This window comes from Suncus etruscus, chromosome 1 (assembly GCF_024139225.1).
Source record: "Suncus etruscus isolate mSunEtr1 chromosome 1, mSunEtr1.pri.cur, whole genome shotgun sequence".
NCBI lineage: Eukaryota > Metazoa > Chordata > Mammalia > Eulipotyphla > Soricidae > Suncus > Suncus etruscus.
The window spans coordinates 176,470,405-176,493,257 of record NC_064848.1 but is presented as its reverse complement, the minus strand read 5'-3'; the positions used below and the strand labels follow the sequence as shown (position 1 = coordinate 176,493,257).

General features: G+C 48.4%; 1 protein-coding gene across 1 annotated transcript in view; it reads left to right on the top strand.

Annotated features, from left to right (window-relative positions):
• Positions 1-8,516: 8,516 nt before the first annotated feature.
• Positions 8,517-22,853, top strand: part of AKAP1 (A-kinase anchoring protein 1) — a 48,721-nt gene continuing 34,384 nt past the window's right edge. The window contains exon 1 of the mRNA XM_049771485.1: positions 8,517-8,728. The gene's annotated coding sequence lies outside the window, so the exon portion shown is untranslated. The remainder of the gene's footprint in view (positions 8,729-22,853) is intronic.

Here is a 22,853-nt window from a genome sequence, read left to right as displayed (position 1 = left end):
GGCAGCATAAGCTTTGTTAGGACTTGTTCCCACATACAGTCATGCTGTGGAGGGTAGTGCAGGTCCTGTCCTGTATCTGATTACAGCCCCAAGGGCAAATGAGGCTGTAATCCAGCCTTCCAGGCACTCTATTCAGTGTCCTACAACTTGAGTCTTTCTGGGAGAGGTGATAGCTGTGGCCTAATTTGCACAATGCTTCTGAGTGGGTTGGTGGCAGTATTGGGTTAGACATGTTAGTCTGTGGGAAACTGGATTGCCTAATCAAACAGAACAATCAATCAGAGAACAATCAGAAACTTACCAGAAACTTGCTAAGAAACTTGCCAAAATAGTGTATAAAAAGTTGTTTCCTGGGGGCCAGAGCGATAGCACAGTGGCAGGACATTTGTCTTGCATGCAGTCAACCCAGGACTGACTCGAGTTTGATCCCTGGCATCCCATATGGTACCCTGAGCCTATCAGGAGTGATTCCTGAGTGCAGATCCAGAAATAAACCCAGAGTACCACCAGGTGTGGTCTAACCCCTTCCCCCCAAAGTTGTTTCCTTAGGGCCAGAGAGATAGTACAGGGGTTAGGGCATTTGCTTTGCATGGGGCTGACTAGGATTCAATCCCTAGCACATATTCTCTTATACAAAGCATATATTCTAGCACAGGGGTCTTCAAACTATGGCCCGCGGGCCACATGCGGCAGTGAACGCTGTTTGGTTGCCAAGATACCTGCCAGCATATACACTCAGTTTATATTCCATTATCAGGAACTATGCACTCAAAATGGTAACCATCTTTGGTAGCACATATGCCTGTGAACAGACTTTTTCAAGAATGAAACATCTGAAATCTCCAACCAGATCAAGATTAACTGATGCCCACTTGCATCACTTGTTATGGCTGGCAGTGATAAATATGGAACCGGATATTGACCATCTCATTAGCCAAAAGCAGGCCACAGTTCCCATTGAAATACTGGCGCGTGATCTGTTTATTTAAAAATGGTTTTCATTTTACTTATATAAGATATGTGCAGTGTGAGTAGGAATTAGTAGCTCATATAGTCCGGCCCTCCAGCTCTCTAAGGGACCGTAATCTGGCCCTCCAACTCTCTAAAGGACCGTAATCCGGCCCCCACTTTAAAAAGTTTGAAGACCCCTGTTCTAGCAGTTTAAGCTATCTTCCTGGCCTAGGCACTATGGAAATTTGAGGTATAGTACCCCAGCTCTTGCTTTGTTCTCATCTGCCTTATCCCTACTAGAAGTAGGTCACCTTGGTCAAATATCTTTTTTGTTTTTTTGGTTTTTGGGCCACACCCATTTGACGCTCAGGGTCAAACTCCTGGCTATACGCTCAGAAATCGCCCCTGGCTTGGGGGGACCATATGGGACGCCGGGGGATCAAACCGTGGTCCATCCTACGCTAGCGCTTGCAAGGCAGACACCTTACCTCTAGCGCCACCTTCCCGGCCCTGGTCAAATATCTTATGTCAAATATTATATGTCAAATATTTTATGACTCTCCCTGCAGTCATTTGAGAGTTGAGATCTTTGAGTCAGCCATTTTGGACCATCTCAGCTGCACTGGTGTGTGGAAAGGTATGCAAATGAATGAACTAAACACTGCACAGTAGAGTATAACCCTCAACAGACTGGGTGCACCAGAGATCGATTTTTTATAGTTATAGCAATTCAAACCTCCATGCACAGGCACCCAGCGGTGTCAGGCAGCTGCCTGGGAGGACTCCAACAACTGGGGCAGATGTTAGTTGCCAGAAAATAAAATGAGAAAGCCAACCATTTCAGATGATTTAATTATTTTCCTCCATGCATGAGTTGACTGTAGTTGAAGGATCTAAATTGGTTTTGAATAGAGCTTTATTCTGCCTGATGTAGTTTTTTTGTTTGTTTGTTTTTGTTTTTCGGGCCACACCTGTTTGATGCTCAGGGGTTACTCCTGGCTAAGCGCTCAGAAATTGCCCCCAGGGGTCGGAGAGATAGCATGGAGGTAAGGCGTTTGCCTTTCATGCAGAAGATGATTGGTTCAAATCCGGGTGTCCCATATGGTCCCTCGTGCCTGCCAGGGGCTATTTCTGAGCAGACAGCCAGGAGTAACCCCTGAGCACCGCAGGGTGTGGCCCAAAAACCAAAAAAAAAAAAAAAAAAAAAAAAGAAAGAAATTGCTTGGGGGGGGACCGTATGGGACACCTGGGGATTGAACCGAGGTCCTTCTTTACCTCTAGCGCCACCTCGCTGGCCCCTGCCTGATGTAGTTTTAATAAAGTTTATTTATTGGCGAGGTGGTGCTAGAGGTAAGGCATCTGCCTTGCAAGCGCTAGCCAAGGAACAACCTAGGTTAGATCCCCCGGCGTCCCATATGGTCCCCCAAGCCAGGGGCAATTTCTGAGCTCTTAGCCAGAGTAACCCCTGAGCATCTAAAAGGTGTGGCCTAAAAAACCAAATAATAATAATTAATAATAATAATAATAATAATGAAGTTTATTTATTCTTTGGCCACATCCGGCAGCACTCAGGGGTTACTCTTGACTCTACACTCAGAAATCCCTCCTAGCAGGCTCAGTGGACCATATGGAACGCTGGGAATCGAACCTGGGTCTGTTCTGGGTAAGCCATATGCAAGACAAATGCCCTACCACTGTGCTACCACTCTGGCCCCTGTTTTTAGAGTTACTTAAGTTTAGAAACTGGAAAGAGGGCTAGAGGGATATTATAGTGTAGATTAGAGGTCTCAAACTTGCGGCCCGCGGGCCGTTTGCAGCCCTCCGTACAACATTTTGTGGCCCGCGGCCGGCCTTCAAATATCGCAGTATTCGCGATTATTCGCTTACCCAATAATCGCAATAAAAATCGCATTAGTAAGAAAAAAAAATCGCAGGGGCCGGGAAGGTGGCGCTAGAGGTAAGGTGTCTGCCTTGCAAGCGCTAGCTAGCGTAGGACGGACCGCAGTTCGATCCCCAGGTGTCCCATATGGTCCCCCCAAGCCAGGAGCAATTTCTGAGCGCATAGCCAGGAGTAACCCCTGAGTGTCAAATGGGTGTGGCCCAAAAACCAAAAAAAAAAAAAAAAAAGAAAAACTCACATTAAACATTTGCATACCCCGAGCAGTTCCGTTCGGGGTATGCAAATGTTCAATGCGATTTTTTGCGATTTTTTTCTTACTAATGCGATTTTTTTTATTGCGAATATTCGGTAAGCGAAATCCCTTATTGCGGCCCTGCCTCACCCCGATATTGCCTCCTGCGGCCCCCAGGTAAATTGAGTTTGAGACCCCTGGTAGAGGGTGTGGCCAATCCAGGTTCAAGCCCCCTTACCACATAGGATGAATCCTGAGTACTGCTGAGTGTGGCTCATCTACCCCCCAAGGAAAAAGGGAGGAGGAAACTGGAAAGAAATGGGGCTAGAAACTGGAGAGATAATACAGTGCCTAGGGCACTTACCTAGCACAGGGCAAACTTGCACATGATTCAGCACTCACAATATCACATATGGTCCCTGAACATCACCAGAATTGATCTGTAAACACAGATCTAGGAGCATGCTCTGAGCATTACCCACTGTGGCCCAAAAACCATAGGAAGAAAGGAAGGAAGGAAGGAAGGAAGGAAGGAAGGAAGGAAGGAAGGAAGGAAGGAAGGAAGAAAGGAAGGAAGGAAGGAAGGAAGGAAGGAAGGAAGGGAGGGAGGGAGGGAGGGAGGGAGGGAAGGAGGGAGGGAGGGAGGGAGGGAGGGAGGAAGGAAGGAAGAGAGGGAGGGAGGGAGGGAGGGAGGGAGGGAGGAAGGAAGGAAGGAAGGAGAAACAGAGGGAGGGAGGGAGAAATGTAAAAAATGAAGTCGGCTCTGGGAATAGCCATTCAGGTCCCTGACAGACACCCACCAAAAGGAAGCTGAATTATAAATTTAAATATGTCGCTAGAAAATTCTCAACATATCTGTGATGATGGGGTATGGTCAATTAGAGGACTTTATCAGATTACTAGCATCCGCCTCTGTTCTGTGAGGAGTACCCTGCACGTTCAGGAGAGAAAGGGACACCACCCCTCTTAACCAGGTAACCGTGGAGTTTTTGTTTTTATTTTTGGGCCATACTCATTGATGCTCAAGGATTATTCCTGGCTATGCACTCATAAATCGCCCCTAGTTTGGGGGGACCATATGGGACACCAAGGGGATCGAACCACGGTCCATCCTAGGTTAGCGCTTGCACCACTGCTCCAGCCCCTAAACATGGATTTTGGAAAGAGTGCTATAGTGCCAAAGAATTACCTGATGCCCACAGCAACAAAAATCCATTGTTTTCCAGTAGCAAGAAAAGATGTCTGGGGCTGGAGAGATAGTACAGTGGCATTTGCCTTGCAAGCAGCCGATCCAAGTGGTTGGTTCGAATCCCGGTGTCCCATATGGTCCCCCGTGTCTGCCAGGGGCTATTTCTGAGCAGATAGCCAGGAGTCGCCCCTGAGCATCGCCGGGTGTGAACCCCCCCCCCCAAAAAAAGAAAAAATGTCTGAGAGAAAATCTTTCTTGCTTCTTTGTTTCTTTTGATTTAAGGATATTCTTTTTTTTTTTTTTTTTTTTTTTTTGTTTTTTGGGCCACACCCTGTGACGCTCAGGGGTTACTCCTGGGGGATCGAACCGCGGTCCGTCCTAGGCTAGCGCAGGCAAGGCAGGCACCTTACCTCCAGCGCCACCGCCCGGCCCCGATTTAAGGATATTCTTGTTGTTTGTTTGTTTGCTTGTTTTGGGGCTACATTTAATGGTGCTCAAGTGTTACTCCTGGCTCCATACTCAAATTACTCCTGGTAGACTATATGGGATGATAGCGAATCTGGGTTGGTTTCTTGCAAGATAAATGACCTTCCTGCTGTGTTATGGCTACACCCAAGTGCACGTGTGTGTGTGTGTGTGTGTGTGTGTGTGTGTGTGTGTGTGTTTGTGTGTGTGTGTGTGTGTGCTGAAGCACAAATCTAATTCTCTTTCATTATGCAACCTACACCCTGCTTACTTGCTTTCACAGGGCCACCTGGGATACTCAATCTAATAGTGTCATCTCTATTTAACTAATTATATCTGTAATGGTCCTGCTGTTAAGCAAGGTCACATTTTGGGATTAGGACTTCAATAGTTTTTTGTTGGTTTATTTTGTTTTGGTCCATATCTGGTGATGCTCTGGGGTTACTCCTTGCTCTGCACTCAGAAATTACTCTGGGCAGTGCTCTGGGAACCATATGGGGTGTTGGGGATCAAATCCTGGTTGGGCGAATGCAAGGCAAGTATTCAGCTTGCTGTACCTACCATCTCTTCAGCCCCAGAAAGACATTTTCGTATCAGACTCTTTCCTGGATCTTAGGTTCTACCTCCAGAAGAGCACTTGGTGCTCTTCACTTGGTGAACATCAAGTCAGACTGCTTTGGATAAAACCCTGTCTCAGTGGCCCGGAGCAGTGCCTCCCTTGATAATGGAGACATGCATGCTGCATGCCCTGTCACCTTTGAACAATGGATCTGAAAGAAGTGAGGATGGACCTGAGCGATAACACAGTGGGTAGGGCCTTTGCCTTGCATGCAGCCCACCTGGCTTTGATCCCTGGTATCCCATATGGTCCTTCAGCCTTCGAAGAGTGACTGATTTCTGAGTGCTGAACTAGGCATAACCCCACTGCTGAGTGTGGCCCATAAACAAACAAACCAAAAAAACTAAAGCCTCCAGAGAGAGAGAGAGAGAGAGAGAGAGAGAGAGAGAGAGAGAGAGAGAGAGAAGGAGGGAGGGAGGGAGGAAAGGAGAGAGAGAGGGAGAGACAAAGTGAGAGAGAGAGGGAGAGACAGAGTGAGAGAGAGAGAGGGAAAGAGAGAGAAAGAGAGAGAGAGAAAGAGAAAGAGAGAGAGAAGGAGGGAGGGAGGGAGGAAAGGAGAGAGGGAGAGACAAAGTGAGAGAGAGAGATGGAGAGACAAAGTGAGAGAGAGAGAAAGAGAGAAAGAGAGAGAGAGAGGAGAGAAAGACTGTCCAGAAATCTGCAAAATATTTTACTTGGAAGAAACAGGTACAAGGCCCTATAGGTGGAAGAATTCCTGGTCTTGGGGCTAAGCACAGTAGAATAAAATCTAAGCATCATTTATCTGTTTCCTCAGCACCTCCTCCCCCTGTTCTTCCAACCTCTTTTTCCATTTCCTGTTCTCACTCCACCCATTCACCTGAAACGTTCAAGATTTACAACAATCTTTTAAGTTCTCCAGAAATGATTACTTGCTATTACCTGTACTGCCCCTTGAGAATCCTCCCAGAGACTATTTGCAATAATCTCATCAATTAGGTTTAAGTTGCAATGCAGAGCTTTTCAAGTCATAATCTTTTCCGTTTCCTTCACATCACTGCAGTTTTGTCCTCACACTCAAAGTGAATGATAAGGACTGTGCTCCCGCTCCAGAACCTCAAAGGCCACTTTCCAATTCCCCTGACAAAACTCCCAAGCAGGCGCCTGGGGAAGAGACTCAGGTCTCAGGTGTGCGCTTTGCCGTTGAGTTTCATGTTTCACTTTTTTTTTTTTTTTGTGGTTTTTGGGTCACACCCGGCAGTGCTCAGGGGTTATTTCTGGCTCCAGGCTCAGAAATTGCTCCTGGCAGGCACAGTTGACCATATGGGGCGCCGGGATTTGAACTGATGACCTCCTGCATGAAAGGCAAACGCCTTACCTCCATGCTATCTCTCTGGCCCCTCATGTTTCACTTTTGACATGACCTCGTGTCTGTATTTTGTCCAATATTAACTTTCATTTAAAGACACTAAATTTGCCAGAGAGATAGCAGGAGGTAGGACATTTGCCTTGCACGCAGCTGATCCAGGACGAATGATGGTTCGAATCCCAGCATCTCATATGGTCCCCCGTGCCTGACAGGAGTGATTTCTGAGCACAGAGTAGTAGTAACCCCTGAACCCTGCCGGGTGTGACCCTCCCCCCAAAACAACACTCTAAAGTTTAGGACTAAGAGCAGGTTTGGCCAACAAGAGCCTGCCTTTGTATGTGTGTGTGCGCACCTGTGTGAGCATGTATGACACCAGGGATTGAACCCAAGACCACTACGTGCAAAACAAGCTTCCTATCTACTGTATTACCTCTCCAAGTCCCTCAGGGCTAATTTTATTTTTCTTTTTTGTTTCTTGGGCCACACCCGGTGGCACTCAGGGGGTTACTCCTAACAGCCTCAGGGGACCATCAGGGATGCAGCAGATAGGTCCCTTCCTTTCCATTGGCCTCAAGCAAGGGTTTCCCCAAGCCAGGAGCAATTTCTGAGCAGAGAGCCAAGAGTAACTCCTGAGAATCATGGGGTGTGGCCCAAAACCATAAAAAACCAAAACCAAAACAAAACAAAAACCCAAAAAAACAAAAACCCCAAAAATAAATAAAAAATTAAAAAGAGGGACCGTTTTTGCAAAAATTCTCAGAGACAAAAGAGATGAGGCTGGAAGGTGCAGTTCATGACATGAAGCTCACCACAAAGAATGATGAGTGCAGTTAGAGAAGTAACTACATTGAGAACTATCACAACAATGTGAATGAATGAGGGAAGTAGAAAGCCAGTCTCCAGTGCAGGTGGTGGTGGTGGGGGGGAGGACCGAGATTTGGGACATCAGTGATGGGAATGTTGCACTGGTGAAGGGGAGTGTTCTTTACATGACTGAAACCCAACTACAATCATATTTGTAATCACGGTGTTTAAATAAAGATAATTATTTAAAAAAATAAAAGAGGGTCAGGAGAGATAGCATGGAGGCAGAGCGTTTGCCTTGCATGCACTAGGATGGTGGTTAGAATCCCAGCATCCCAGATGGTCCCCTGAGCCTGCCAGGAGCGATTTCTGAGAGCCCTGAGTGCTGCTGGGTGTGACCCCAAAACTAAAAACACTAAAACATAAAAATAAAATAAAAAAAGAAAGTTGTGGGGCCAGAGAGATCTCTCTTTCTCTTCTCTTCTTCTCTCTCTCTCCTCTCTCTTCTCTTTCTCTGTCTCTGTCTCTGTCTCTGTCTCTCAAATAGCTCCTGGCAGGCTCGGGGGACCATATGGGATGCCGGGATTCGAACCACCATCCTGTCCTTCTGCATGCAAGGCAAACGCCCTACCTCCGTGCCATCTCTCTGCCCCCCCCCCCCAGGAACTTCTCAGACCAGACGTAAACCTCAGATCCTGCGAGATGCACCCAAAAAAACTCTACCAGGAAGAGAAGGAAACCGCCCTGCAACCGTTGGGCAGAAGACTCAGAGACTGCTCGGGGACCCGAAAGCCCTGGGGCTTTTTCCCTGATGGACAGCAGGATCATCGCTTTATCTCGCGAGAGAAAGACACAGAGAGAGCGCGCGGGGCCTGCCGGGTACGGGCGGTGAAGCTTTCCGGGCCACGCCCCACTCAGGGAACCAATGTGGGGGGGGGGGGGAGAGAAGAGGAGCAGCGCAGGCGAGCGCAACGCGCACGCGCAGGCGAGCGGGGCGGGGCGGGCCCGGGGCGGGGGCGTGGCCTCGCGTCGCGCCGCCGCGCCGCGGGCACGTCGCTGCGCGTCCCTTAGTATTTAACGTCTCTGTGTTCCCCCGGCCCGGGCGAGCACGTGGGAGAGCCGGCGGAGTGGCGCGCGTGTGGGGGGGGCCCGGCGGCCGGGCTCTGGCGGGAGGCCGGGGAGGGTGGTGGCGGTGCGGCCGAGGGCTCTGCATCCCGACGGGCGCTGCTGAGCTGAAGGGGGTAAGTTGGCGTTGCCCGATGGGGTGCCCCCGCTGGCCTGGCTGGGCTGCACGCACCTACCTCCCTCCAGGGCGACGCTGTCCGGAGATGGGGGAGCCTTCTGGGGTGCAGGTGGTGGGCGTCCCTCCACTGACAGGTGTCGCCGAGCTGCGGCCCGCTGCTCGCTGTCAAGTCGGCCAGGCCCGGCCCTCCTCGCCGCTCGCTCCATCATCGCCTGCCTGCTTGCTTGCTTGGGGCTCCTGACAGATAGATCGCATGTGCGAGATTTGTGGGGGGATTGCGGCTCAGCCCCCCGCCGGCCCCCGGGACTCCCCGCCGCAGCTGGAACTTTGTGGGAGCGCGCGGGGGCACGTCGCCCCCAAGGTCGCCCGGCCCCGCACCCGTTTACTTTCCAAAGGTCGTGTGTACCCGGTGTGGGCCAAGGCGGGGCGGGCGTGCCCGTTGGGCAGGAGGAAGGGAGGGAGGCAAGAGGGAAGCACGTCCCCCCGAAAGCTCCAGAGGAGACCCCCGTTTCTTCCCCCCCCCCCCCATCCTCACGGGCTGGCTGGGCATGCTCTATCTGGCCACTCGGGAAGCTTTGTCCAACTTCTCCAAAGCCCCACACACCTAGGCCCCAAGGGGGTCCACAGCCTAAGCAAGTAGCAACCCAGATTTTGGGGGGCAACCGAGGAAGCAGGTTATGAGGGTGTTGATGAGCTCAGAGACCAGTTTTGATTTGTGTGTGTGTGTGTGTGTGTGTGTGTGTGTGGTTGGGATGGGCCCTATCTGGGGTGTGTGTGGGGTTGAGGATGGGGAGTTAGGGTTTCGATTCTGGGGGTGTTGGAGCAGTTTTCTTTTTGTAGTCCATTCTAGGTGGCTCTCCCTTGGGGGTTGCTGTGGGTCACGTGCCGTCCACTTACCTACTCTGCCCCCCCACCTTGGACCCCATCGGCTTGGGCTTCCAGCACTTAAAAGACAAATTTTATGTCCCCAGGCACTATGTTTCTCCGTTATTTCTCCAACCGGGCCGAGCCTGGGGGTGGTGGTGGAGGTAGAGGGGGTACTGCTGAGTCTTCCTGGAACTAGAAGGGGACAGGTCCGGGGCTTTGGGGGACACTCCCGGCCCCCCTCCCTGGCGCTAACGCAAACCCGGTGGGTGAACTTGACTCCAGCTGCGGGCCTCTCTAGCAGGGTAAGAGGGTACGGGCAGGGCAGAGCGTTGAGCAGCGAGCTTATAGTATACATTGTTGTCCTTATCGAGGCACCGCCGGCTACTTTGTGTTTAAATTTAACTCGCCAGGGAAATCTGGGCTCCTGTACAATCGCTTTTACTCTGCCTCCCCCCCCCCCAACACCCAATCCCCATCTCACTTCACCCCCTCATCGCAATCGCAGCCCGCGTTCAACACACTGGGAAACCCAGGCTCCTCCTGGCTGCTTGCAGTTGGGAGCTTGCGTGTCCTTCCCACGTTTAAAAACAAAACCAAACAATTTAGGACGAAAGCCAAGCTTGAACTCACCAGTAGGCACCACCCAGTCCCTTTGCTCTTAAAGGTACAGACAGAGCAGAGCGTCTCTGAAAGCTAGAGCAGCCCGCCTATGCTGTATTTTAGGCTTTTTTTTTTTTGCAGATGTGTTCACTTTCTGAGCACTGGCCACTTAATTTCTTCATAGGGAAATGATGTTTTGGGGAGCTCTTTGGCTCGCCTTGACCCTTTCTTCTTTCACTTATTAACTCGTTTGGTGGGTTCTGGGTAATAATTCCTGGGCATATTTTCAGAATCATGGCCTGGAGCTAGAGGAGGTCACTGACCTTATAGCTATGCAAATCGTTGAAGCTTTATTTATTGCCTACTTGGATTAAAAAGACTCTCATCACACATGTTGTTCAGTCTCACAGATGGTGCACAATTGACCTCTTGGGGACTGCTCTTGCCTTTAAGACACAAATATGGTCGCTTTGTGTCTAGTTGGAATCCCTTTCATAGGAATACTACTTCCTCCTGCTTCTTGGAATTACCTTCACACTGTGACAGTGGAGGTGTCTCTTTTAAATGACTTGCTCACCTGCCAAAGTCTGCCTTCAGTGTAGGGTTGCTGGGCATCAATACCTTAATGCAATTTGTCCAGCTACCTGGTAACCTAAATATTTTTGGGCCTTAGTCCTAGGCTGAGTCTTCACTATGATGTGTAGGCAGGGGCTGTTTCAGCCTTCATTGTATTCCCTTTCTTTCTCCTTGAGGAAAAAGTGAAGTGATTTGTCAGATGGGAGATGCCACCTGGTTACATGACAGGTTACATGACAGACACCTGGTTATGTGACAAGATTTTCTTCCACCCTCAGTGAATCTCTGAGAATTGTTAAATTTCCCTAAAATCATTTGAGTTTTAAATTCTGTTCAAGACATCCCTCTCAGACTCCCACCTGGAGACTTGATTGGAAGAAAATCAAATGGGCTTCCCCATAGTTGGCGATTGGTCTTCTGTTTGCTACAACCTGACTGTATGCAGGGGTTCAGGGCTTTGTAGAGGGGATACACCGTGTCCCTTAGTGAGCCTCAGCCTTCTACTCCATTTGCCCCAGACCTTTCTTCCTCACTGTCCCTATGGGTCTAGAATGGATTTCCTGTTTTGGGGTCACACCTGGTAGTGCTCAGTGTTTACTCCTGGCTCTGGTTCAGAGATCAATCCTGAGGGACCCATAAGGGGTGTCAGGGATCCAGTCAGGTTGGCCATGTGCAAGGCAAGCGCCCTATCTGCTTCTACTAATACTAGCCGTTGAATGAGTTTCTCAGCAGCTTGTCTGTTGTGTCATTGTGGGTTTGTTGTTCTGTGAGATGAGTCAGTGCCTATAGTAAGCCATTCCGTGTTGCCCTCTGCTACCACAAGGTAGAAGAATTTGTGGGCCCATTGAGCTGCTGCTGTGTGAGAGGTGTCTGTTAATCCTAAACCCTTCCTTTTTGGACACTTCTGTTTAATCCACACCTCTTTGGTGAAACTCACACAAGTTTTACCTTTTTCGGCCATTTAACATTTAACAAGCACTCAATTGTTTTGTGACCTGCCATAAAGCAAACCTGTTGGCCCTGATCTCTAACTTAATTTTTAATTATTTTTGGGAGGGGCACTGTTCTTGATGGTTTACAGGGACTATCGGAGCAGGGGCATGTGGTGCTGAGGATTGAGTCCAGGCCTAGCACATGTAAGGCATACACTCCACCACTTGAGTCTTACTCCCAAGGGCCTCCCCCCCACATACCTAATTATAAACTTGGCTTGGGGAAAACAGGGATCACTGAGAAGGTAGGATAGAGTACAGCTGGAGTGGAATGAAAAATTTAGGATGCCTTTTCCTTGGTAATTCCTGAGCTAGGTGAGTTATAGGCAAACACCTCCCTAATCTTTTTTATCCTTGCATCTCTAAATTCCGTTCAGGAAGGTGAAACTGAAAGTCATTTGGTATTTCAATGATTGATAAAAATATACATTGAGGGTTAGAGAAACGTACAAGTGTGGTTTGGGACCTAGTTAGGCTCCAGGAAGGCCTTTTCTTTTTCTCTGCAAACTAAGGACTGGTACTAAATCTGTGGGACTTTTCCTAACCATTTTCTTGCTTTTGAGCAGACTGTTTGCCGTGAAGGACCATGTTACTCTTTGGCATTCTGATGAGTAGAAATAGCTTTCAGATTTTCTTTTTCTTCACTTTTCTTCCTACTAACTAATGGTCTGCTTAGGTCCTTGCCCTCTGGGCATTTCTGTGACTTGGTTTGATAGGTCAGCAGTAAATGCTCTGTATGCAGCCTGTCCCACCAGCTGGCTGCCTTCACCTAGCCAGGTGTAACTCATGCCTCTCTGTCCAGGTGAGTACTGAACACGAGGGTGTGTGTTACACTGAGGGTTTTTTCACCTCTGGGCTCTTAATAGGAGCCCTGGATTTGGGATAAGGACTCACCAGTGCTCAGAGCTGAAGAAATCTGGCAGGGACTCTGGGGAGACATGTTAGCTCTCAGGATCTCCATTTCTTCATCTATTGAGAGAGTGCTAGTCAAAGGCCAAAGATGGACTTCTCTGATAGAGTGGATGCCTTGCCTGTGTGAGCCCTGGTTGAACTCTTGGCAATACCCCTCCCTACAAAGGAGGGACTAGCCAGCCTCAGTTCAAGCTCCTGGAATCCTAGAGTTTACCTTAATAAAACTGTATTTTGGGGCCGGAGCGATAGCGCGGTGGTAGGGCATTTGCCTTGCATGCAGCTGGATAGACGGATCTGGGTTCAATCCCTGGTGTCTCATATGGTCCCCCAAGCGAGGAGCAATTTCTGAGTGCATAGCAGAGTAACCACTGAGCATCACCGGGTGTGGCCCCAAAACCAAAAACCAAAGTAAATAAAAACAGAAAAACACTATCTTGGGGCTAAAGAGTTAGCATGAGGGTTAGGGATAGATTCTGCTAGTGCAGAATCTTGGGTTGATTATACTGTGACAGGTATATCTCTGGAGGTACCTGAGCACTGTCAGATGAGCCAGGTAGTCTTTGGCAACAGGACTCAAGCAGGACTGCACCGTTTGGCCCGAGCATTGCATTTGTCTGAGTATTGCCAGAGTGGCCCGTGGGTCCCTGAATATTGGGAGCCACACTCATCTCCCATATAAACTCACTTTCTAGATCAGTTCTTAAAGGAGAAAGTCTAAAGCCTAGCTTTGCCCCTCCTCCCTTTTATTGACCACATCTAGCATTGTTGAGTGGTTGCTCCTTATTCTGTACTCAGGAATCACTCCTGTCAGTGCTTGGGGATCATATGGGATGCTGTTGATGGAACCCCAGTCAGCTGTGTGCAAGGCAATCCTGTGTTACTGCTTTGGCCAGAGCCTACCTTAACTAGTTGTGGGGAGTCATGAATAATTTGGCAATAGGAAAAGTTTCTGAATGTATAACAGCCAATGTTTCTCTTCCCCTCCCCTACCCCTCCCCTCCACATAAATGAATCTGGGGATATCTGGCAGTACTCACCCAGGTTGTGATTTTCTGGCAAAAAAGGAATCTTGGGGGGCCGGAGAAGTGGCACAAGTGGTAAGATATCTGCCTTGCCCACCCTAGCCTAGGATGGACTGCGTCGATCCCCTAGCATCCCATTTGATCCCCCAAGCCAGGAGTTATTTCCAAGAGCATAGCCAGGAGTAACCTCTGAGTGTCACCGGGTGTGGCCCAAAAACCAACCAACCAAACAACAACAACAACAACAACAAAAAAAGGAATCTTCGATGCTGGAGTAATAGCGCAGTGGAGGGGCGTTTGCCTTGCACGTGCTGACCCAAGACGGACCTTTGTTTGATCTCCAGCATCCCATATGGTTTCCAGAGCCAGGAGCGATTTCTGAGCACATAGCCAGGAGTAGCCCTTGTGCGTCACTGGGTGTGGTCCAAAAACCAAAAAAAAAAAAAAAAAAAAAAAAAGGAAAGGAATCTCATGGGACTTGAGCAATAATAGAATAATAGCACAGTGGTAGTACATTCGCCTTGAGCTCGGCCAACCTGAGATGGACCCAGGTTTGATTCCTGGTATCTCATATGGTTCCCCCCCCCAGGAGCCATTTTTGAGTGCATAGCCAGGAGTAACACCTGAGCGCTGCCGGGTGTGGCCCCAAACTCTAAATAAGAATAAATAAAAGATACTTTTAGAAAATAAAGGAAAAAACTAAGTCCTGGGCTATAGAGGTAGTACAGAGATTAATGCACTTGCCTTGCATGCAGCTGACCCTTCATGATCGCCAGCACTGCATACTGTCAGCACCATTAGAAAGAAATTATCCCCAATCATTGAACCAGGAATAGCTTCTGATTACCACTGGTGTGATCCAAACTCCCCTTCAAAAAAAGTCCTGGTCTAGATCCGTGTTTCACAGAGTAGGTGATATGGTGGGGGCCAGTGGAACACTTTAGGAGGGGCAGTAGTAGCTTCGGGTGTAATTAAGAGGGCCATTGGGGCCTGAGAGATAGTACAGTGGTAAGGGCCTTTGCCTTGCATGCAGCCAGGATGGACAGTAGTTTTAATTCCAACATCCCATATGGTCCCTTGTGCCTACCAGGAGTAGTTTTAATTCCAACATCCCATATGGTCCCTTGTGCCTACCAGGAGCTACTTCTGAGCGCAGAGCCAGGAGTAACCCTAGAGCACTACTGGGTGTGAACAAAATAAACAAAATAAAGGAGGGCCATAGTTGCTATTTCACTTATAGGATACAGATTTCTACGGGAACAGCATAATTTTGCTTCTGAAAAGGAGGTTAGTATGCCAAATAAGTTTGGGAACCTCTGGGTTAGATTTTTCTCTTGGTTGTAGCTGGTTATGAGCCATATATGAGTAGTTAACGTTAACTTTTATGTGGGGTCCATTCCTGACTCTTTGCTCACAAATTTCTTGGGGGATTCATGTGAACTCAGCTCCATGTAAGCAAAGCATAAACTTGACCCTTTGAGCTACTATCTCACTGACCCTAAATTTCATTTTCTAAAGCATCAAGTTTAAAAATCAATTCCTGGGGCCGGAGAGATAGCATGGAGGTAAGGCGTTTGCCTCTCATGCAGAAGGTCATCGGTTCGAATCCCGGCGTCCCATATGGTCCCCTGTGCTTGCCAGGAGCGACTTCTGAGCATGGAGCCAGGAGTAACCCCTGAGCACTGCCGGGTGAGACCCAAAAAAAAAAAAAAAAAAACCAAAAAAAAAAAAAAAATCAATTCCTTGGGCCCGGAGAGAGATAGCACAGCGGCGTTTGCCTTGCAAGCAGCCGATCCAGGTCCTAAGGTGGTTGGTTCAAATCCCGGTGTCCCATATGGTCCCCGTGCCTGCCAGGAGCTATTTCTAAGCAGACAGCCAGGAGTGACTCCTGGGCACTGCCGGGTATGGCCCAAAAAAACAAAAAACAAAACAAAACAAAAAATCAATTCCTTGACTACATAGTCCTATATTTTGCGGGGAGGGGGGTGTAGGGAGGAGGGAGGAGAGAGCATACCTAGCAGTGCTCAGGGATTACTCCTGGCTCTGTACTCAGGAGTCACTCCTGGCAGGCTCGGGGACCATATGCTGAGGATCAAACCCGGATTGGCCCTGTGCAAGGCAAACATCCTTTCCGAGGTGCTATTGCCCCCTCACCCCAATTCTTTTTTTTTTTTTTTTAAATTAATTTATTTATTTCTTTTTTGGTTTTTGGGCCACACCCGGCGTTGCTCAGGGGTTACTCCTGGCTCTGTGCTCAGAAATTGCTCCTGGCAGGCACGGGGGACCATATGGGACACCGGGATTCGAACCAACCACCTTTGGTCCTGGATCGGCTGCTTGCAAGGCAAACCCGCTGTGCTATCTCTCCGGGCCCAACCCCAATTCTAATTCAGATGTCCGTGCTTTCCTGTTTCCACTTCTAGGCTGCAGTACTGAACAGTGTAGGTCTAATACATTTTTAGCATCAGAATTTCTGTTAGATACAGTATAGCAAATAGGGCTACACTCTGCCGATCCAGGTTCAATCCCCAGTACTCCATATGGTCCCTTGATCTTGCCAGGAGTGAACCCTGAGCACAGCTGGGTGTGGGCCAAAAGCCAAAAAAAAAAAAAAAAAAATCTTAAAAAAAAATTAAGAGGCTGAAATGATAGTACAGTGGGCTTTTGCCTTGCACATGGCCCATGTGGGTTTGATCCCCAGTATCCCTTATGATGCCCCGGGTCCCACCAACAGTGATTCCTGAGCTCAGAGCCAGGAGTAATCCCTTTGCATCCTGGGTGTAGCCCCAAACAAACAAACAAAAATGAAATCACAGTGAATCACAGTTATTCATGCATGATTGCATTTCAAGGATACAAGTATTTGAACACCAATCTTCACTGGTGTCTGCTTCTTTCCGTGGATATCCCAGCTTCCCTCCCACCCTCCAGCCTTTTCTTTTTTCCTTTGAGGCACTGTGGTGCAATATCTATTTGTTTATTTGTTTTTATTTTGGGGCCACACCTGGTGATGCTCAGGGGTAAGTAACTAGTGTCTTTGCACTCAGGAATTACTTCCTAGTGGTGCCCAGAGGACCTGGCAGGGGGATGGAACCTGTTGGCCACATGCAAAGTATACATATCAGTTGAACTTATCTTCCTAGCCCCCTGTTTTGCAATATTGTTGCTAAAAGGGTATCTTACATGTCACTTTATCTCCTTTCAGCACTCAGTCCTTGTCCAGAGTAACTACTTCTCTGGTCATTGTCTTTTTTTGTTTGTTTGTTTTTTTGGGGGGCCACACCCGGCGGTGCTCAGGGGTTACTCCTGGCTGTCTGCTCAGAAATAGCTCCTGGCAGGCACTGGGGACCATATGGGATACCGGGATTGGAACCAACCACCTTTGGTCCTGGATTGGCTGCTTGCAAGGCAAACACCACTGTGTTAACTCTCCGGGCCCTCTGGTCATTGTCATAGAGATCCCTTCCCTGATTTGTCCCTCATCCCCCATATAGTGGCAAACTTTCTACTAAAGCCCAGTTTTCCTGCCTTTGTTCAGAAAAAGGAAGGGGTAGGGCTAAAGAAAGAACTCTTAGAGGCTGAGAAGATGGGTTAGAAGGTTGGAGTACATGGTTTGGTTTCAGTCCCTTTCAGGCATGTTATATTCTCCTGAGTACTGCCAAGACGGTGTCCCCTGGATCTGGCCCAAAACTTCCTTTAAGAGTGTTCTGGTCTTAGTTCTTTGCCTACTTTCTAAAGCTTAATTGGCATACTTTGTAGAGCACAAAGGCTTAGTTTTCCTTAGTTCACAGGAAGATTGTAGACAAATTACTTATGTGTCTGTCTGTTCTACGCGTCATGCATCTTCAGCAGGTTCTGATCCTGCCACTCTGGAGGACCGAAATCAGTTATAAAACAGTTTGGAAGGAGGTGTAGGGAAGGTTCTGGGAACAGTGCATAAAGCTGAGAAGCCACATGCTAAACCCTTGGTAAGCCCCTGTTTGATTTGAGAGCCTATTCTTTTTCATGAAGCTCTCTGCTCAATGTCCTTGGTCTTCAGTCTGGTCCTTTACCCTACCTATGGCTCTGACGCTCCCGGTGAGAGCCCTCTGCAGCAAACCTTACAGAAAAGGACGCTTCTCATATGCTTGCTCCTGCCAGTCTTAATGTGAGGGTTTGTTGCACAGGAGGTGTCGGAACGTCTGCAGTGTGTGTTATTTCTAGGTGTAATTCCTCTGGGCCTGTGTGTTCTTTGCTTGAGCCTTGCTACAGTGAACTTTGGCCTACATGGAATCTTTTCTTGGCACCAGAAAGCAGTTGTATTTAGATGCTGTTTGCATCTTTGAACGACTTTTCTTAAAATATCCCTCCCTCCCTCCCTTCCTTCCTTCCTTCCTTCCTTCCTTCCTTCCTTCCTTCCTTCCTTCCTTCCTTCCTTCCTTCCTTCCTTCCTTCCTTCCTTCCTTCCTTCCTCCCTCCCTCCCTCCTTCCCTCCCTCCCTCCCTCCCTTCTTTTCTTCCCACCCTCCCTACCCCCCACATCCAGCATTGCTCAGGGGTTACTATTGGCTTTACACACAGGAATTGATACTACTGGAGATGTTTGGGGGACCGTATGGGATATTAGAGTTCAAACCCAGGTTCGGTCTCGTGCAAGGCAAACACCTATCTACTGGCCATGTTTGGCAGACCATATGGGATACCAGGGATTGAACCAGGTCAGCTGGCAGCCACATGCAAGGCAAGTGCCCTACCAGAAGTACTATCACTCCTGCCCTGCTCTGGGCCCTTTCTGTTCTCTTCTGTTTAGTGATGTTAGATTTGAGAAAACAAGGTCTGGGGAAGGAGGGTGTGAGGAGCCATCTGCCTTTGCACCAAGATCAGGACTGCTGCGCCTCCTGTTCTGTGCTTGGAGGTGGGTAGTACTGCCACCCGCATTTGCAAAACTAAACTGGGCTTTTAAAAGATTAAAATAATTTATCCCACAAACTGACTCAGTCTGGGGTTTTGAGTCATTTCAGCTTCATGACCACCTTTGAAGGAGATTCTCCAATCTCATTTTATAGGAAACTGGAGTTTAGGATCCTGCTTTTTAAATGCTCTTCTCCCACCCAAAAAAGCTCTGTTTTATTCTTGGTTATGCAACCATTCAGTGCCCTTGAGCTGCGCAAATGCAGCATATGAGTAAGTAAGCCTATAGCTCAGGTGCCTCGGGGCCTGCAAACCTGCTTGAAGACCAAGTTCAGTTTAGTTCCTCCATTGCCTCTTTGGAAAGACATGCCTCAAATCACTCATTATTACTTGCTAATAATAATGTGACTTCATAGACTTCATATAGGGGTTGCAAGACCATTCCCAGGCCCTCAATAGGCTGACACCTAGGTGGAGGTTGGTCTCTGTTGGAGGCAGCAGTTCTAGGTTCAGCTGCCAGCCTTATACTGCTGGCCCCCGCCCCAGTCTTGGCCTGAGGAGCTAAAGGCTGGTTCTGTCTTTGCTGTATTTCTCCTTCTGGTCCCTCCTTGCCCTCCCCCATCGAGCTCCTCCTGAAGTGTCTCTGTAAAGAGAAAGGAGCCAGCAACCTGCCTTGTGCTTTTGGCTTAGTTTCTTTGAGCTCTGTCTCTTGTGAGAGGCCATGTGAGACTAGTCTCCTTGCTCTGTCCTTTGACTTTGGTTAGCCTACCCAACCAAAGCATCTGCTGTGTGTCTATATTTGGTCAGGGGCATCCTTTAGCATAGAGCCAAGTGCATGTGGCTTTAGTCTAAGGGCAGGTCCTGGGTCTGCTAACTGCTGCATCCTAATTGGGGGGGGGGGCGGCAGGGGAAAGCCACTCTAGAAGTGGTCATGAGCATGTGTAGGGTGAGGGCAGCTGACTACCATTTCTATTCCTATTCTGGATCTCTGGCAGGGAACCAGCTCTTGCTCCTGCCAGGTGAGTCTAAAGGGGACCCTGGCAGCCTGCCTAGTGAATACAGGGTTTCTGGCCTGGTATATGGGGGACTCCTTGTTGCCCCAGGATACTATTTGTCCCCAGTTTCACGGGTATTCTGGGCCTGGGCAGGCCACTCTTTATCCTGAATCTGCTAGCAGCCTGGTCACCCATGTGCTCTGATTTAAACCACATTGAAGAGAGGATTCAAAGCCACAAGACCTGGTTGGGAATCTTAATGGGCAGGCAGGAAGAGGGAGGAAAATGAGTTCAAACAAAAATTGTGTTTCTGTCATTGACCTTTTCTCCCTCTCCTTTTCTTCCTTCTCTCCTCCTCTCTGGTTTGTTTCTCTTTCCTTTTAAAACTTGGAGCTGCCAACTCCAGCCCATCTCTCTAATGAAGCGAGCTTCAAACCATATAAGGTCCACTGTGACTTATGGTTTATGTTGGCTAAAAATTGAGGCTGCTTGCACAAAGTCTGAATCAAAGAAATTGCCAGGACTTATATGGGGGCTGCAAGTCTGTGGGCTGTCCCTAAGGCTTCTCTGCTGGTTCTATGTGGTATCGGCCCCAGGCTTCCTAGACTGTGCTGAAAAGTGGAGGTAATAGTGAGCCCCAGTTTACTACAGTGTATGCTGGTGCTATTTTTTCTGAACTGGATTCTGGAACCAGCTTGTCAGTTCCAAAACTACTGTTCAACTGGCTCTTGGTACACACTTTCTCACCTCTTGGGAGGGACTTTCTCTGGATGGAACCCTTTTTCTCCCAGCTCACCCACCTCTTGCTGGACAAACCCCCATCCCAAGTCAGCCACACTTGTTCCTGCGTGAGAACTTGATATGTTCTCCCTACTTGGAACTCTCTTCCCCTCTTCTTTTCTTGGCGAGCTGTTCTCACTGTCCAAGCTCTGGTGCTACCTCCAGGGATAGGCAATCCCTGATCTGTCTAAAACCCCTGCTTAGTCTGCCTCCTCCTGTACTTGGCTTGTTTAGAAGCTTAATCCTAGTGGGGCTCAGGGTCTCTTTGGGGTGTTGGGGGTAGAACTCAGGTCTGTAGCTGCAAAGCAAGTACACTACAAGCTGTACTCTCTCCAGTCCTGTTCCTGCTTTTTATTTGTTTTGTTTTGTTATTTTCTGGGTCACACCTGGCTATGCTCAGGGTTTACTCCTGATAGTGGTTTTGGGACCATATGGGGTGATTGATGGAGATCTTCAATCTATGGTCAGCTGCATGCAAGACAAAGTGTCTTAACAGTTGTATTGTCTCTCTGCCCATCTTGGAGATACTTTGTCCAACCTTTTCTCATTAAAAGTCAGAACTTGGGCCCGGAGATATAGCACAGCGGTGTTTGCCTTACAAGCAGCCGATCCAGGACCAAAGGTGTTTGGTTCGAATCTCGGTGTCTCATATGGTCCCCCGTGCCTGCCAGGAGCAATTTCTGAGCAGACAGCCAGGAGTAACCCCTGAGCAATGCCGGGTGTGGCCCAAAAACCAAAAACCAAAAAAAAAAAAAAAAAAAATTAGAATTTAGGGGCTGGAGAGATAGTAAGGAGGTAGGGCCTTTGCCTTGCAAGCACAAGGACGGTGGTTCGAATCCTGGCATCCCATGGTCCCCCGAGCCTGCCAGGAGCGATTTCTGAGCATAAAGCTAGGAGTAAACCCTGAGCGCTGCCAGGTGTGACCCATAAACCAAAAAAAAAAAAAAAAAAAAAAGTCAGAACTTAGGTTGACTGTGTGGGCTGTGCCTCTTTTCTCCCAACTGGCATCATTTTTTAAAATTTAAATTTTTTTTTTTTTTTTTTGATTTTTGGGCCACACCCGGTAACACTCAGGGGTTACTCCTGGCTATGTGCTCAGAAGTTGCTCCTGGCTTGGGGGACCATATGGGACACCGGGGGATCGAACCACGGTCCGTCCAAGGCTAGCGCAGGCAAGGCAGGCACCTTACCTTTAGCGCCACCGCCCGGCCCCAAAATTTAATTTTTTAAATTAAAAAAAAAAAAAACTTTTTTTGGTATTTGGGCCCCATGCAGCAGTGCTCAGAGATTACTCCTGGCTCTGTACTCAGGAATCACCCCTGAAGGACTCAGAGGAACATATGGGATGGGGGAATCGAACCTGGGTTAGCTGTGTGCAAGGCAAAGCCCTACCCCCTGTACTATTATTGTACCTGCCCTAGTTAATCCATTTTAATAGAACAAAGTTTAATCGGATAGTTTCAAAGTTGCTCGTGATTGAGTTTGTACTACAATGTTCCAACACTCATCTCTTCACCAATGCATATTTTTGTTTGCAGTGTCCCCAGATTTCCCTCCATCCCTCAAGCCCCTGCCTTTATGTCAGACATTCTTCTCTCCCCCATCCCCACTCTCTCTCTCTCTCCCTCCCTCCTTCTCTCCCTCTCCTTTTTCTTCCACCCCTTTTCTCCTCATTTTTCTTTTTAGATATTGTGATTTTTTTTTTGTTTTTTGTTTTTTGTTTTTGGGCCACACCCGTTTGATGCTCAGGGGTTACTCCTGGCTATGTGCTCAGAAATTGCCCCTGGTTTGGGGGGACCATATGGGACGCCGGGGGATCGAACCGCGGTCGTTCCTTGGCTAGCGCTTGTAAGGCAGACACCTTACCTCTAGCGCCACCTTCCCGGCCCCTAGATATTGTGATTTTTTTTTTTTTGCAGTATTGTAACAGGTGGTATTGTACATATCACTTTACCTCCTCTCAGCACCCAGTTCTTTTTTTTTTTTTTTTTTTTGGTTTTTGGGCCACACCGGGTGGTGCTCAGGGGTTAGTCCTGGCTGTGTGCTCAGAAATAGCTCCTGGCAGGCACGGGGGACCATATGGGACACCGGGATTCGAACCAACCACCTTTGGTCCTGGATCGGCTGCTTGCAAGGCAAACGCCTCTGTGCTATCTCTCCGGGCCCCAGCACCCAGTTCTTGTGTTGAGTGATCTTTTCCAAGTGTTACGGCATTGTGGTGGTCCCTTCTCTGCTCTAGCTGCACTACCATGTCTCTTCCCCCTTTGTGGCAAGCTTGCTACCTCAGACTAGTCCTGGCCCTCATCTCTGTGTCTTTGGATATTATTATTAATTAAATACTATCACTTTTAAAATACCCCTCAAATGAGTGATACCATTCTATGTGTCCCTCTCCCTCTGACTATTTCACTCAGCATACTACTCTACATATATACCCATGTATAAGCAAATTTCATGACTTCATTTTTCCTAACAGCTGCGTAGTATGTA